At 43.6% G+C, this 18,119-nt stretch overlaps 1 protein-coding gene across 1 annotated transcript in view; it reads left to right on the top strand.

Annotated features, from left to right (window-relative positions):
• Positions 1–18,119, top strand: part of LOC132382925 (solute carrier organic anion transporter family member 5A1) — a 207,352-nt gene that overhangs the window by 151,566 nt on the left and 37,667 nt on the right. The window lies entirely within an intron of this gene.

Here is an 18,119-nt window from a genome sequence, read left to right as displayed (position 1 = left end):
GAAATAAAAAAAACAAAAAATATCAGAACTGCTCAGCAGCCTCTGTGGGGTTAGAAACCGAATTAGCAGATCAGGTTGATAAGTTTTATTCAGATCTGGAAAAATTTAGAGAGAACTAGAAAAATGATGAGAGGCAGTGATCGTGTGAATAGTCAGAGGCTTTTTCCTAGTGCTGAAATGGTTGCCACAAGAGGACACAGCTTTAAGGTGCTGGAGGGTAGGTACAGAGGAGATGTCAGTGGTAAGTTTTTTTATGCAGAGAGTGGTGAGGTGCGTGGAATGGGCTGCTGGCAACGGTGGTGGAGGCAGATACAAGAGGGTTTTTTAAGAGATTTTTGGATAGGTACACGGAGCTTAGAAAAAATAGAGGGCTATGGGTAAGCCTAGTAATATCTAAGGTAGGGACATGTTCAGCACAACTTTATGGGCCGAAGGGCCTATATTGTACCGTAGGTTTTCTATGTTTCTATCAAATGAGTTCTAAATTGCAGAGGAGGAGGAGTGTGGAGAGATTAAAGGGAACCTATGACAGAATAAAAGACTCGGTAAAACCAAATGGCACAAGAGATGGTCGTACCACTTGCACGGAGTGATGCGGGATTGTTAATCACATGTCATCTGTCGAGAGAGGATGCTGTTCAATGGCAGCATTAATGCCATTTCTGTCTCTCAATCTCTAATATTTCTAGTTCTGATGGAAGGATTTTAACAGAGGTCAAATCTTTTTTGTTCTCCAGACATGCTGTCTGACCTACTCAGTGCTTCCACCATTTTCCGCATTTATTCTACATCTCCAGCTTGTCAAATGAAATATTATCACTGACGTTTTGGTAAAATTTCAAATACAAATCTTGTGACAAAATCCAATCCAATCCTTATTCATTTAAAGACAACTCATTTTCAGATGTTTCTAGTTTGATGGTAATTTAGTTGAAGTAAAACGGATGATGGTGGAAACCAGCTATCACCAGTACACCAAATGTCATTGCAATGCTTAGTAAGGACAGACTGAAGAGCTCACCTAAGGAGGCCTTGTGAGTAGAACTAAGAAAGGCATGACCGCGTTAATGGGATTACATTATAGACCACCCCACAATCTGAAGGATTTAGTTTGTAGAGAGATTGCAAACTGTTGCAAGAAACATAAGGTTGCAATAATAGGTGATCTTAATTTTCCACATATTGACTGGGACTCCCATACTATAAAAGGGCTGAATGGGAAAGAGTTTGTCAAATGTGTTCAGGAAAGTTTCCTTAATCAGTCATAAAAAGTCATAACAAGAGAGAGAATGGTACTACATCTCCTATTAGGGAATAAGACAGAACAGGTGACAGATGTTTGTGTAGGGGAACTCTTTCCATCTGGTCTGGTCCTTGGGATAATATTCTAAATTGGAGAAAGGCCAATTTTGATGGTATTATAAAGGATCTGGCAAGTGTGGATTGGGACAGGTTGTTTACTGACAAAGGTGTACTTGGTAAGTGGAAGGCTTTAGTACTGAAATTGTGAGAGTACAGTTTGTGTGTTCCTGTCAGAATAAAAGGCAAGGATAACAGGTTTAGGGAACCTTGTTGGAGAGATATTGAAGCCCTGGTTAAGAAAAAGAAGGAGGTGCATAGCAAGTGGAGGCAGGTAGGAACAAATGAGGTACTTGAGTATAAGAAATGCAAGACAACACTTAGGAGGGCTAAAATAAGGCATCAGATTGCTCTAGAAGACTAGGTGAAGGAGAATCCTACATATACATTATACTAAGAATAAAAGGTCAGCAAGGGACAACATGGAAGATCAGAGTGGTAATCTATGCGTGGAGCTGAAAGAAATGGGAGAGATCTAAAATGGATTTTTTGCATCTGTATCTACCTGGGAGACGGACACAGAGCCTATAGAAGTGTGGCAAAGCAGCAGTGAGGATATGAACCCCATACAGATTATAGAGGAGGAGGTGCTCGCTGTCTTGAGGCAAATTAGGGTGGATAAATCCCCAGGGCCTGACAAGATGTTTCCTCAGACTCTGTAGGAGGCTAGCACAGAAATTGCAGGGGACCTAGTAGAGATACAAATGTTTGTATTTAAAACATCCCTAGGCATAGGTGAGGTGCCAGAGGATCGGAGGATAGCTAATATTGTTACGTTGTTTAAGAAAGGCTCTGCAAACAAACCAGAAAATCATAGGCCAGTGAGCCTGACATCATTAGCAGCAAAGTTATTGGAAAGTATTCTAAGGAATTGGATATATAAACATTTGGATAGACAGGGTCTGATTAAGCATCATCAACATGGATTTATGTGTGGTAAGTTGTGTCTAACCAGTCTTAGAGTTTTTGAGAAGGTTACCAGGAAAGTTGATGAAGGCAGGACAGTGAAAGTTGTCTACGTGAACTTTAGCAAGATCTTTGCAAGGTCCTGCTTGAGAGGTTGGTCGAGAAGGTTCAGTCGCTTGGCGTTCAAGATAAGGTAGTAAATTAGATTAGATGTTGGCTTTGTGGTTGAAGCCAGAGAGCGGTAGTAGACTGGAGGCTTGTGACTAGTGGTGTGCTGCAGGTATTGGTGCTGGGTCTGTTGTTTGTTATTTATATCAATGATAGGGATGATTGCTGTGGTAAACTGGATCAGCATATTTGCGGATAGCAACAAGTTAGGGGGTGCAATGGACAGCAAGGAAGACTATCAAAGCTTGCACTGGGATCTGGTCCAGTTGGGAAAATGGATTGAAAAATAGCACAGACCCTGTGGGAGGCAAATGTTGCACCTCGGGAGAACCAACCAGGGTAGGTCTTACAAGGCGAGAGGTACAGCACTGAGGAGTGTGGTAAAACAAAGGGATCTGGGAAAACAGGTCCTCAATTCATTGAAAAAGGTGTCACGGGTAGATAGCATCGTAAAGAAAGCTTTTGGCACATTGGCCTTCATAAATCAATGTATTGAGTACAGGATGTTATGTAGAAATTGTATAAGACATTGGTGAGGCCTAATTTGGAGTTTTGTGTCTAGTTTTGGTCACCTGCTTACAGAAGAGATGTAAGTTTGAAAGATGTAAGTTTGAAAGAGTGCAGGGAGAATTTACAAAGATTGTTGCTGAGACTTGAGGATGAGTTATAGGGTAAGTATGAATAGGTTAGGACTTTATTTTCTAGAACTTAGAAGATTGAGGGGAGATATGATAGAGGTATACAAAATTATGAGAGTTATAGATAGTGCAAGCAGAGAAATTTGGATAGGTACTTAGGTAGGAGGGTGCTGTGGTCTAAGTGCGGGTCAATGGGATTAGGCAAATTAATGGTTCGGCACGGAGTAGCTAGGCCAAAGGGCTTGTCTCTTTGCTGTAGTGTTATATGACTCCATGACTATATCAGCAGTAAAATAATGTACAATATGCTTCATGAACATTATGAAGGAGCTGCTATCTTCCAGCTTGCATTGTATTAGTATGCTTTGCTCATCATCTTCTGTTTTCGCCATGAGATTTATCTGTACTTGTGTGTGTAAGTATACAGCATGTGAAGCTATTTCTAGTCTGATTGAGAATGCTAACCTTATTTATGATTTTCAGGGATTTTTTTTTTAATATAGATTTACCACTAATTCCTTTCTTTAGTGAAGGAATTTACTGAAGGCTTTGGTGAATACTGGGCCTCAGAGAGAATGGCGAGTAGCAACAAGGCAAAACTTTTCCTTCTTTCCCAAGTGGACTAGTTTATTAAAAGGAGCAGTAATGTCAGTCTGTGATGACGTATGCTGCTCCTGTCAGATGTGGGAGATCAAAGAGCCAGATTACTGTGTTTGCAGGCCAAGTGTTCCGCTGCTGCTCCTCTCAGACCATATGGATCAGAGGGAATTGTAGTGGGATTCCCTGAGGAAAATTCAGGAGACAGGAAGTTTTATAGTACCATAGAACACTACAGCACAGAAAACAGGCCATTTGGCCCTTCTAAACTGTGCTGAAACTTTATTCCACTAGTCCCATTGACCTGCACCCAGTCCATAACCCTCTAGACCTCTCCCATCCATGTATCTATCCAATTTATTCCTAAAACTTAAGAGTGAGCCTGCATTTACCATGTCAGATGGCGGCTCGTTCCACACTCCCACCATTCTCTGAGTGAAGAAGCTTCCCCTAGTGTTCCCCCTAAACCTTTCCCCTTTCACCCTAAAGCCATGTCCTCTCGTATTTATCTCTCCTAATCTAAGTGGAAAGAGCCTACTCATATTTACTCTGTCTATACCCCTCATAATTTTGTAAACCTGTCTCAAATCTCCTCCCTCATTCTTCTATGCTCCGAGGAATAAAGTCCTAACCTGTTCAATCTTTCCCTGTAACTCAGCTCCTGAAGACCTGGCAACATCCTAGTAAATCTTCTCTGCACTATTTCAATCATACTGATATCCTTCCTATAGTTAGGTGACCACAACTGTACACAGTACTCCAAATTTGGCCTCACCAATGTCTTATACAAGCTCACCATAACATCCCAACTCCGATACACAATACTTTGATTTATGAATGCCAGAATACCAAAAGCCTTCTTTACAACCCTGTCTACCTGTGACACCACTTTCAGAGAATTATGTATCTGAACTCCCAGATCCCTTTGTTCCTCTGCACTCCTCAGTGCCCTACCATTTACTATGTATGTCCTACTTTGATTTGTCCTTCCAAAATGCAACACCTCACAATTGTCTGCATTAAATTCCATCTGCCATTTTCTGGCCCATTTTTTCCAGTTGGTCCAGATCCCTCTGCAAGCTTTGAAAGCCTTCCTCGCTGCCCACAACGTCTCCAATCTTACGGTCATCAGCAAACTTGCTGATCCACTTTACCATATTATCATCTAGATCATTGAAATAGACAACAAACAACAATGGTCCCAGCACAGGTCCATGAGGCACACCACTAGTCAAAGGCCTCCAGTCTGAGAAGCAATTATCCACTACCACTCTCTGTCTTCTCCCACACAGCCAATTTTGAATCCAGTTTACAACTTCTCCATGGATACCTAGAGTCTGAACCTTCTGAACTAACCTCCCATGTGGGACCTTGTCAAAGGCCTTACTAAAGTCCATGTAGACAACATCCACAGCCTTTCCTTCATTTACTTTCTTGGTAACCTCCTCGAAAAACTCTACAAGATTCGTTAAACACAATCTACCAGGCATAAAGGCATGCTGACTATCCTTAAACAGCTTTTGGCTGTCCAAATACTTGTATATCCGATCTCTCAGAACACCTTCCAATAACTTACCTACTACTGATGTCAGGCTCACTGGCCTGTAATTACCTGGTTTATTTTTGGAGCCTTTTTTAAACAACGGAACAACAGGAGCTACCCTCCAATCCTCCGGCACCGCACCCATGACTAAGGACATTTTTAATAATTCAGCCAGGGCCCCTGCAATTTCTACACTAATCTCTCTCAAGGTCCAAGGAAATATTATGTTAGGCCTGAGGGATTTATCTACCTTTATTCGCTGTAAGGCAGCAAACACCTCCTCCTCTTTAATCTCTATATGTTCCATGACACTACTACTTGTTTCCCTTCCTTCCATATATGCTATGCCAGTTTCCTGAGTAAATACTGATGCAAAAAAACTGTTTAAGATCTTCCCCATCTCGTGAGGCTCCACACGTAGACGACCACTCTGATCTTCTAGAGCAGGGGTCACCAACCTTTTTAGCACCTCGAAACGGTTTAATATTGACAATATTCTTGTGGACCGGCTGACGGGTGGGGGGGGGGGCAGGTGTTGTTAATCACGATCGGAATATAGGTGATAAGTCAACTATAAGTCACTTACAAGTGGCTAATACACTCAATTCACTCAATTTCATTACTAAAAGGGTTTATCTAATGAATTTAATATTAAACACACAGCACATATTTTCCTTGCATGAATATAGTGGTAAGTCAGTTATAAGTTAATAGCATCATAACATTTTAAGTAACGTTTGGATATTAAACACACAGCGCATATTTTCCCTGTATGAACATATAAAATCATTGCAACAGTGGGAGCCCTGGGCTTGCTTCCCTGCAACAAGATGTGTGATGGGAGACAGTGATTCTTGAAGGGGGTTCCTTATGTCCAGTCTATTCCGCAATTTAGTTTTCATTGCAGAAAACCCCACTTTGCAGAGATATGATGTTGGAAACGGAAGCAAGTGCTTTTGTGGCTATCTCAGGATATTCGGCCTTGACTTTGATCCAGAATGCCAACAGATACGTTATGTCAAACATACTTTTCAGCCCACCGTCATTTGCAAGCTTGAGGAGTTGATCTTCCTCCTGCACTGACATGGATGATTCACCGGGGACATTCACACATGGGTCACTGACCCATTCCTTCGCACGTCTTGGGTCATTTGCAGTTGGGAAGTAACACTCGAATTCTGTCGACAGCAAAGATAGGTGATCGTGCACCAGCTGTGAGAAGGATGGTGCAGCCTCAGTCTCTCCCAAAATCCCAGCTAAAGTTGGGAACATGTCAAATATGCCCCTATTCGCTCACTGTCCCCACAGTTTCAGTTTTGCTTTGAAAGCAGACACTTTATCTGCCAAATTGAAGACAGTTGTCATTCTCCACTGAAGTGACAAATTGAGTTCATTCAGCAGGTTGATGGTGTCACAGAGATAAGCGAGTTTTGCTATCCACTCCTTGTCACTGAACTGTGCTGCCAGTGGTGACTTTTTTCCTGAAAGAAATCTCTGTAGCGGCTCTCTTAACTCAAAAACCCTGACCAGGGCTCTCCCCCTCGATAACCACCTGACTTCAGTGTGTAAGAGAAGGCGTTTGTGCTCTGCATCCATTTCCACGCAAAGCTGCTCAAGCAGACGTGAGTTAAGGGCTTTTGCTTTGATGTGATTGATAACTTCAACAATATCACTCAATATGCTGTTAAGATCCGGTGACATTTTTTGGCTAGCCTGCATTTCCCTGTGTATGACACAGTGTGTAGACTGGCATTCAGGAGCAACCTCTTTGACTCGGGTAGTGAAACCAGACAGCCATCCAGTCATAGCTGCAGTCCATCTGTGCATATTCCAACACAGAATGACCAGTCCAGTTTGCCTGACGTGTAGTCATTCAAAGACTTGAATAGTTCTGCCCCAGTTGTGTTAGTTGGCAGTGGCAGTGCACACAACATATCGTGCACATCGTCTTGAAATATATATCGCACATAAACCAGCAGTATTGCCTTGTTGTCGACATAGGTAGACTCATCGACCTGGATGGCATACCATGGTGATTCGTTAAGCCGTTCCAGTAGTTGATGTCCTCTGCTATGTCATCGATTCTCCTTGAAACCGAGGTAGCTGAAAGAGAAACCTGTGCCATCTTGTCAGCTGCAGCTTCTCCCAACAGTTCACGGCACATGTCCTTGGCAGCAGGCAGAATCAATTCTTCACCAACAGTGAAAGGTTTCTTAGCCTTAGCAATACGGCTAGCCACTAAGTACAACACTCTCAGAGCAGCAGCATTTGTGGACGTGTTGGCTCTCTGCACTTGCTTCTGTCCCGCTTGCTCATGTTTTTCCCGCTAACTCAGCGGGTTTGTCTTTAAGTGCGGGGTGCTTGGACTCAAGGTGCTGAAGCAGTTTTGAGGGCTTCATTGTCTCATTAGACAGCTTGTCTCCACATATCACACCCAGGGGGCTTGGAGCGTGCTAGTCACCGCTCGCATTAAAGCCATATTTTGTGTACGACTTGTCGTATTTTCTGTTGAAGGAAGCTTTCTTTTTTTTGCAGTCTCAGCCTCAGCTGTCTCTGTGTTATTATCATCGTTAGGCCTTTTATGATCCCTGCCACCTTTTCCAAAGAAACTCTCATGCGATATTTGGTTTTTATTCATCGAGTAGTTGTGGGTTAATGACAGACTGATGACCTTGTGTGGGTTATGATGTCGCGTGTGTTCAAGTTCAACAGTGGGCGTGACAGGGAATGAGGAAAGGTGCAGCTGACTCATATCATTTCATATTGCCAAATCATATTGTTTCATATTGCCAAATTTTATCATTTCTTCGCATCCCAATAGCACATGCTTTGCAGTCTGGTACCGGTCCATGGCCTGGTGGTTGGGGACCACTGTTCCAGAGGACCAATTTTGTCCCTTACTATCCTTTTACCCTTAATATACTTGTAGAAACCCTTCAGGTTTACCTTCACATTATCTGCCAAAGCAACCTCATGTCTTCTTTTTGCCTTTCTGATTTCCTTCTTTAGTATTTTCTTACATTTTCTTTACTCTTCAAGTACCACATTTGTTCCTTGTTGCCTATACCTGCTATACACCTCTCTTTTTCTTTACCAGATCGCCAATATCCCTTGAAAACCAAGTTTCCCTATGCCTGTTAATTTTGCTTTAATCCTGGAAGGAACATGAAACTCTGCACCCTCAAAATTTCACCTTTGAAGGCCTTCCACTTACTGATCACATCCTTGCCAATAATCAACTTATCCCAATCTACTCTTCCTAAATTCTTTCTTATTTCCACAAAATTGGCCCTTCTCCAATTTAGAACCTCAACTCAAGGACCAGACCTACCCTTATCCGTAATTAACTTGAAACTAATGGCATTATGGTCACTGGACCCAAAATGTTTGCCTACACATACTTCTGTCACCTGACCTGTCTGGTTCCCTATAGGAGATCAAGTATTGCATCCTCTCTCATAGGTACCTCTATATATTGATTTAGAAAACTTTCCTGAACACATTTGACAAACTCTAAGCCACCTAGCCCTTTCAGTGTGGGAGTCCCAGTCAATATGTGGAAAGTTAAAATGCCCTACTATTACAACTTACGGTTTCTTACATCAGTCTGCTATCTCTCTACAGATTTGCTCCTCCAATTCTCTCTGACTATTGGGCGGTCTATAGTACAACCCTATTAGTGTGGTGACACCTTCCCATTCCTCAGCTCCACCCATATAGCCTCTGTAGACAAGCCCTCCGGGCTGTCCGGTCTACGCACAGCTGTGATATTTTCCCTGATTAGTAATGCCATTCCTCCCACTTCATCCCCCCCCCCCCATCACGTCTGAAACAACGGAACCCTGGAACATTAAGCTGCCAATCCTGCCCCTCCTGCAATCAAGTCTCACTAATAGCAATAATGTGGTAATCCCACGTGCCAATCCACACCCTAAGCTCATCTGCTTTACTTACAATACCCCTTGCATTGAAATAGATGCACCTGAGAACATTTCTATCACATACAAAACTTTGATTTCTGTCTATACATGCAGTCCTCGCATGACCTTTATCCTCCTCCACCTCACTATCTGCTCTAGCACTCTGGTTCCCTTCCCCCTGCAAATCTAGTTTAAACCCCCCAGAGCAGCACTAGCAAACCTTCCCGCAAGGATGTTAGTCCCCCTCCAGTTCAGGTACAAACTGTCCTGTCGGAACAGGTCCCACTTTCCCTGGAACAAAGTCCAATTGCTGCACATTCCTGACCTCATGAACTTTTGGTGCTGCAGTTTCATTATTGTTTCATTAAGCCATTCCACTTTAAATGAACTCGCAGCTCTTTTGTGCTTCATGCCTTTTGCTTCTTTGGAATTCCACAGAACGAATCAATAACTTCTTCAATAGAAACAGTATGAATAAGCCTGTTCTAAAATCAGTAGACAAATTTGTTGCAAACTCCATGTTGTCAAAACCGTCTGCATCAGAAACTGGAAAAGGAAGTGTGATTGTGAATGATTGTGAAATATACTCAACAAGCCAATGGGGTAAAAGGTGACAAACAGTTTAATTTCCTTTGTGCGCAGGTAGCAAAGGATGTGTGTGCGGCACACACGCATGCCTGAGAGGGAACATTGTTTGGTTGCTGCCCTCCACCCCTCTCTCTGGCACTCTATGCCCTCTCTTTGGCTTTTATGTTGGCTTCGACTTCTCTTGTTAGCCATGGTTGTGTCATCTTGCCTTTGGAATACTTATTCCTCTTTGGGATGTATATATCCTGTGCCTCCCGAACTGCTACCAGAGATGTCAGCCATTGCTGCTCTTCCGTCATCCTTCCCAGTGCTCTTTTCTAATCAGTTTTGGCCAACTCCTCTCTCATGCTTCTGTAATTACATTTTCTCCACTGTAATACTGATCAATTCCAGTTCATTGCACAACACCCAATCCAGAATAGCAGGTCCCCTAGTGGGCTCAACCATGGGCTGCCTTTAAAAGCCATCTCATTGGCAGTCTACAAACTCCCCCTCTTGGGATCTAGCACCAACCTGATTTTCCTAATCTACCTGCATATTGAAATCCATCATGACCATTGTAACATTGCCCTTTTGGCATGCATTTTCTATCTCCTGTTGTAATTTGTAGACCACATCCTTACTACAGTGTGAGGGTCTGTGTATAACTCAAGGTCTGTCCTTAGCTCTGTCCACAACAATTAGACAATAGACAATAGGTGCAGAAGTAGACCATTCGGCCCCTTGAGTCTGCACCGCCATTCTGAGATCATGGCTGATTATTCACTATCAATACCCAGTCCCTGCCTTGTCCCCATATCCCTTGATTCCCCTATCCATAAGATATCTATCTAGCTCCTTCTTGAAAGCATCCAGAGAATTGGCCTCCACCGTCTTCCGAGGCAGTGCATTCCACACCTCCACAACTCTCTGGGAGAAGAAGCTCTTCCTCAACTCTGTTTTAAATAACTGACCTCTTATTCTCAATCCATGCCCTCTGGTAATGAACTCTCCCAACATCTGGAACATATTTCCTGCCTCAATCCTATCAAATCCTTTAATTATCTTAAACGTTTCAATCAGATCCCCTCTCAATCTCCTCAATTCCAGCGTGTACAAGCCCAATCTCTCCAATCTGCGTAAGACAGCCCTGCCATCCCAGGAATCAACCTAGTGAATCTACGCTGCACTTCCTCAATTGCCAGAATGTCCTTCCTTAAACCTGGAGACCAAAACTGCACACAATATTCCAGGTGTGGTCTTACCAGGGCCCTGTACAAATGCAAAAGGACATCCTTGCTCTTGTACTCAATTCCCCTTGTAACAAAGGCCAACATTCCATTTGCCCTCTTCACTGCCTGTTGCACTTGCTCATTCACCTTCATTGACTGGTGAACTAGGACTCCTAGGTCTCTTTGCATTTCTCCCTTACCTAACTCTACACCATTCAGACAATACTCTGCCCTCTTGTTCCAGCTTCCAAAGTGGATAACTTCACATTTATTCACATTGAATGACATCTGCCAAGTATCTGCCCACTCACCCAGCCTATCCAAGTCTCCCTGTATTCTCCTAACGTCCTCTTCGCATGTCACACTGCCACCCAGTTTAGTATCGTCAGCAAACTTGCTGATATAGTTTTCAATGCCCTCATCTAAATCGTTGACATAAATCGTAAAGAGCTGTGGTCCCAATACAGAGCCCTGTGATACCCCACTAGTCACCTCCAGCCAATCCGAGAAACACCCATTCACTGCTACCCTTTGCTTTCTATCTGCCAACCAGTTTTCTATCCATGTTGAAACCCTGCCCCCAATGCCATGAGCTCTGATTTTACTCACCAATCTCCTATGTGGCACCTTATTGAATGCCTTCTGAAAATCTAGGTACACAACATCCACTGGCTTACCCTCGTCTAACATCCTTGTTACACCCTCAAAAAACTCCAACAGATTAGTCAAGCATGATTTGCCCTTGGTAAATCCATGCTGGCTCGGCCTAATCCTATATCTGCCATCAAGATGTGCCACTATTTCATCCTTAATAATGGACTCAAGCATCTTCCCCACGACTGACGTTAGGCTAACAGGGTGATAAGTTCTCCATTTTCTGCTTCCCTCCCTTCTTGAAAAGTGGGATAACATTAGCCACTCTTCAATCTTCAGGAACTGATCCTGAATCTAAGGAACATTGGAAAATGATTACCAATGCATCCGCAATTTCCTGAGCCACTTCTTTTAGAACCCTCGGATGCAGACCATCTGGACCCGGGGATTTATTAGCCTTCAGTCCTACCAGTCTACTCATCACAGTTTCTTTCCTAATGTCAATCTGTCTCAATTCCTCTGATATCTTATGACCCTGGCCCATCCATACATCTGGGAGATTGCTTGTGTCCTCTCTGGTGAAGACAGATCTAAAGTACGCAGTAAATTCTGTTGCCATTTCCCTGTTTCCCGTAACAATTTCTCCCAATTCATTCTTCAAGGGGCCAACATTGTTCTTAACTATCTTCTTTCTCTTCACATAGCTAAAAAAGCTTTTGCTATCCCCTTTTATATTCCTGGCTAGACTGAGCTCATACCTGATTTTTTCTCTCCGTATTGCTTTTTTAGTTAAGATCTGCTGTTCCTTAAAACTTTCCCAATCATCTGTATTCCCACTCATCTTAGCCCTGTCATACTTCTTTTTCTTTAATGCTATACAATCTCTGACTTCCTTTGTCAACCACTGTGGCCGCTTCCCCCTCTTTGAATCCTTCCTTCTCATTGGAATGAACTGCTTTTGCATCTTTTGTATTATCCCCAAGAATATCTCCCACTGCTGATCCACTGTCTTTCCTGCCAGGGCATCCGCCCATTTAACTTTGGCCAGCTCTTCCCTCATGGCTCCGTAGTCTCCTTTATTTAATTGCAACACTGACACCTCTGATCTGCCCTTATCCCTCTCAAATTGTAGATAAAAACTTATCATGTTATGATCACTACTTCCTAATGGCTCCTTTACTTCAAGATCACTTATCAATTCCTGTTTATTACACATCACCAAGTCCAAAATAGCCTCGTTCCTGGTTGGCTCAAGCACAAGCTGTTCCAAAAATACATCCCTTAGACACTCCACAAACTCCCTATCCTGGGGTCCAGCACCTACCTGATTCTCCCAGTTCACCTGCATGTTGAAATCTCCCAAAACGACTGCATTACCTTTAGCACATGCCAATGTTAACTCCCTAATCAACTTGTACCCAATATCCACGCTACTGTTTGGGGGCCTGTACACAACACCCATTAGGGTCTTTTTACCCTTACTGTTCCTCAGCTCAATCCACACAGACTCTACTTCCCCTGTTCCCAAGTCACCTCTTGCTAAGGACTGAATCTCATTCCTCACCAACAGGGCCACCCCACCCCCTCTTCCCATATTTCTGTCTCTACGATAGCACGTATACCCTGGTACACTCAATTCCCAGGCCTGATCCCCTTGCAGCCATGTCTCCGTTATCCCAACAATGTCGTAGTTCCCCATTTTCATCTGAGCTTCAAGCTCATCTGTCTTATTTCTGACACTACATGCATTCAAGTATAGAATTCTGAGCCCATTCCTCCTCTCTTTGCTTAAAACACCGTCTACTGTACCTAACCCAGCTCCTTGAACTTCCATCGGGCTAATTGCACCCTGAATTTTGATGACCTTCTCAAAATCACCCAAACCTTCTACACATTTAACCCCATGCTCCTTCTGACCAACCCTCTGGATCTGGATCCCTACCCCCTGTACATCTAGTTTAAAGCCCCCCGAGCAGCACTGGCAAACACTCCTGCAAGAATGTTAGTACCCCTCCGGTTCAGATGTAGACCGTCCCTTCGAAACAGATCCCAATGTCCCTGGAACAAAGACTATTTATCCAAAAACCTGAACCCTTCCTTTCTGCACCATGCTCTCAGCCTCGTATTGATGTGCATAATCATTCTATTCTTCGCCTCACTCGCACGTGGCACAGGTAGCAATCCCGAGATTGTCACCTTGGAGGTCCTGCCTTTCAGCTTCACTCCTAACTCCCTGAACTCTCTAAGCAGGACCCCCTCACTCACCTTACCTACATCGTTGGTCCCTACATGGACCACTACATCTGGGTTCATGCCCTCATTCTCAAGAATAGCCTGCACCCGATCTGAGATGTCCCGGACCCTGGCACCAGGGAGGCAACATACCATCCGAGACTCCCGATCTGCCCCACAAAATCTCCTATCTGCCCCCCTGACTATAGAATCCCCTAAAACTATCGCTCTCTTCTCTTCCCTCCTCCCCTTTCTAGTTGAGGGTTCAACCTCTGTGCCAGAGGCAGGACCACTACAACTCATTCCTGGTAGGTCATCCCCATCAACAGTATCCAGTACGGTATACTTATTGTTAATGGGAATGGCCGCAGGGGTGCTCTGCTCTCTCTGCCTGCTCCCCCTGCCTCTCTGGACCGTCACCCATCTGCCTACTTCTTGGTTTTTTGGTGTGACTACCTCCTGATAATTCCTATCTATCTCTGCCTCTGCCTCCCGAATGATCCGTAGTTCATCCAGCTCCAGCTCCAACTCCCTAACTCCGGCTGATAGGAGCTGCAGCTGGACGCACCTTTTGCAGGTGTGGTCATCAGGGACAACTGTGTTGACCCTGACTTCCCACATACTGCATACGGAGAACACCACTGCTCTGACTGTCTCCCCCATACCGGAACTGGATTAATAGACCTTCTGGCCCTATGCCACCTGTTTCTAATATTTGATTGGATTTTTTACCAACAGAGCAATACCGTCCCCTCTACCTGCCTGCCTGCCCTTTTGATACATTGTGTTTCCTTGGACATTAAGCTTCCAGCTATAATCTTCTTTTGTCATGATTCAGTGATGCCTACAATATCATACATGCCTACCTGTAACTGTGCTACATGTTGATCTACCTTATTCTGTATACTGTGCACATTCAAATATAACATCTTCAGTCCTGTATTCACCCTTTTTGATTTTGTCTGCCTTTTACATTGCAGCTCATCCTGCTGACTGCTATTTTGCCCTAACATCAGCCTGTCTTTATTAGTAGTCTCGCTATACATCGCCTGTTTGTAAACCAATTACCTCATCTTGCACACTATCACTCTGGTTCCCAACTCCCTGCCAAATCAGTTAAAACCCTCCCAAAAACTCTAGCAAACCTGCCCGCAAGGATGTTGGTTCCTCTCAGTTTAATTGTAACCCGTCCCTTTGTACAGACTGTACCTTCCCAGAAGAGACCCCTAAGATCCATAAATCTGAACCACTGCTTCATGCACCAGTTTCTCAGCCACACAGTCACCTGCCAATTCATCCTATTCTTACCCTCACTGGCACATGGCATTGGCAGCAATCTAGCGATAACTATCCTGTTTCTCAGCTTTCTACCTAGCTCCCCAAGATCACTCTTCAGGACCTCCTCACCTTGTCTACCTATGCCATTTGTGCCAGAATGCACCAAGACTTCTGGCTGCTCACATTCACTCTTGAAAATGCAATAGACCTGATCTGAGACATCACTGACCCTGGCACTAGGGAGGCCACGTACCATTGGGGTGTCTCTACTGTGCCCACAGAACCTTGTCTCTGTTCCTCTGACTATGGAATCTCCTATCAACACTGCAGTCCTCTTCACGTTTCTACTCTCCTGAGCCACAGCAACAGACTCAGTCTTAGAAATCCGCGAAGGGCGTTCCCCTCAACAGTATCGGAAGTTATATGCATTGTTAAGGGGAATAGTCACTGGTGTACTCTACACTGGCTGTCATTTCTCTTCCTTTTCCTGACAGTTGCCTGTCTCCTGCAACCAATGGGTGACTACCTCCCTGTGGCTCCTACCTATCACCTCCTCATTTTCCCATACGAGTTGAAGGTCATCGAGCTGCAGCTCCAGTTCCTTAATATGTTCTCACAGGTGCTGCAGCTCAGTGCAGCTGGTGCAGATGTCTTTATCCAGGAGACTGGAGATCTCCCAGAATTCCCATATCCCACACAGTGCAGAACTCTGCCCCGAAGCCATTCTCACTACACTGCTATGCCCTAACAGATGAGGAATGAAGGAAAAAGATCTAGTGCTTTCCTGGCGTACATGACGAATAAACTCTTCTCGGGTTTTCAGCTCGGTACAGGTATTAATCATGACTGATATTTCAATGACAGACTCTGCCTTCTTCTTCAGGGATAATGCCTGGGCAAGTCTAGTCTAGTGGTATTTGTATTCCTGTATTCCGCCTCTTCATATGGGTTAGATTTTCATGGTTTCAGAAAGCATCGCCAGGATCATGAAGAGACACTGGATTAATACCACCTACAATCCAGTAAGGAAGTTTAGATAGGCTCAAAAATGACCGAGGACTTAGATCAGCTGGCATTTACAGGATTCCTTGTGAATTTGAAGCAGCTTTGTCGGCCAAACAGGAGACACAGTGTAAACCCGGATCAAGGAGTACAGGAGGGACATCCGTTTGGGTTACCCGGAAAAATCAGCGGAAGCAGAAAACTGCAATGGCCTTAGGATTGACTTTGATGGACTATTGGGACCATCTGTTAAAGGAAGCCATTGAAATAAAACTAGAGGAAAAGAATTTTAACAAAGATGAAGGTCTCACTTTAATTAAGAACTGGAAATAAATTGTAAACAAGATGGGAGAGTGGAAACCAGATTGGGTGAAGACTAACTCATCAGCAGTGATGGAATACAGGGGTATAAATGCCACCAGACTTGACATCATCCAGACTAGCCCAAGCATCATCACTGAAGAAGATAGCAGAGTTTGTCATCGAAATGTTGGCTATAATTGATACCTGTACCCAGCTGGGAGCCTGAGAAGAATTTATTTGAGGAATGACAAAATAGGAAGGAGTAAGTTGGCAGATACTTTATGTCACCCAACCTTGATGTCACCCAAGCCTGATGAGCCAAAGTCACTCTAAACACCGGCACACTCACAGGAATGGCCACTCCTTGCACCTGTGTTACTTTTATTCACCCCTTCCAATGAATCCCTTTGTGTTGATTGGTCCCCACACAATTCAGAAAAAATGCTGCAAAGCTCTGCCTTTTAAATCTTGATTGTGGACCTGATTGAAAAAGCAGCCCCTTTTACGCATTCCCTCTCTGTTGATTGGCCACCACACAACTTATTAATGTAAGGGATCTTCAACCACTCATTTAAGTTATTTGACTTTCTGGATGAGGAATTTCACTTGCTTATCTGTGAAGCTACCATGATAACGTAGTGAGCTGGGTAAGCTTTGCCAACTGGTTCCTCAGTCAGCAAACTGATTCAACCCCACAATGTATGTAATTCACTTTTATTTGAATTGAATTGAATGATCTTTATTGTCATTATACATAAGTACAATGAAACTCTGTTTGGCTTCCTCTCAGGCAAGTAAATAAAGCGGTAGATAAAAACAAGACAGTAATAGAAAAACAGTATTAAATAGACAAGTAGCAGAAAATAAGTTGCAGTAGCACCAGAATATCACAGTAATGCACAAAGTGCCGTCAGTGCAAGTATTTGAGTCCTTGTGTGTGCTCACAGTTTCAGTCATTGTTCTGTGGGAGTGGTGTGATGGAGGCCACAGCTCTGGGGTAGAAGCTGTTCCTCAGTCAGTTCTGGCTTATAGTTTTTCTCAGTTTTTGGGGGGAAAGTTAGAATGTATAACTAAAGTGGGCATAAAGTTGTTTTAAAAAAAGTACGAATTATGTGGAGAAAATGGTTTCCTTCTATGCATAAGAACTTACAGATTGCTAGGAAAGGCACGTCAGAGTGGCACTGCAAGAAGATTGTACCAGATTTGTATGGGACATTGCCTCTATGCACGAAGACCCTGATTGAACAAATCAGGTTGGAATCACGTGGTTAAGGACAAGGATAGAGAGGATCAGGTTTGACATAAGAACGTTAGAGACATTGCTGATTGGTGCGGGATGGGGCAGTAGCCTGAGATCTGGGACATCAGTACCCATTACATCATATTGCATAAGCCATGAGGGATGCAGAAAGACTAAGTAATCAGTATATGGGTTGCAGTGAGATGCGAACAGTGGCTCCAAGAATGTTGGCAGTGAGGAAGAGTGAGTGTGGGGGGAGAAAATACCAAGGAAACCCTTTAAAATAAGGATCTTTCTGCAAAATGATGGGCACTTTGGAAATACTGTCTAAAGACGAGTTAAAATGGTGTCCCCAACAAATATTGAAGCAGACACCAATTCTCGGTTAAAGAGTGCTTTACTGAGAGTAAGCCTAAATGCATAAAATGAGATCCCCTGCTCATACAAACACATTCTACGCACAAGTGTGGCAGATTCAGATGAAATTTGAGGATTTGGGGAATTTGAGGATATGTTACCACTTTTGAATGAGAACGTTTC

The sequence above is a fragment of the Hypanus sabinus genome, chromosome 1, assembly GCF_030144855.1.
Source record: "Hypanus sabinus isolate sHypSab1 chromosome 1, sHypSab1.hap1, whole genome shotgun sequence".
Taxonomy (NCBI): Eukaryota; Metazoa; Chordata; class Chondrichthyes; order Myliobatiformes; family Dasyatidae; genus Hypanus; species Hypanus sabinus.
This window is presented reverse-complemented; position numbering and strand designations above follow the sequence as displayed.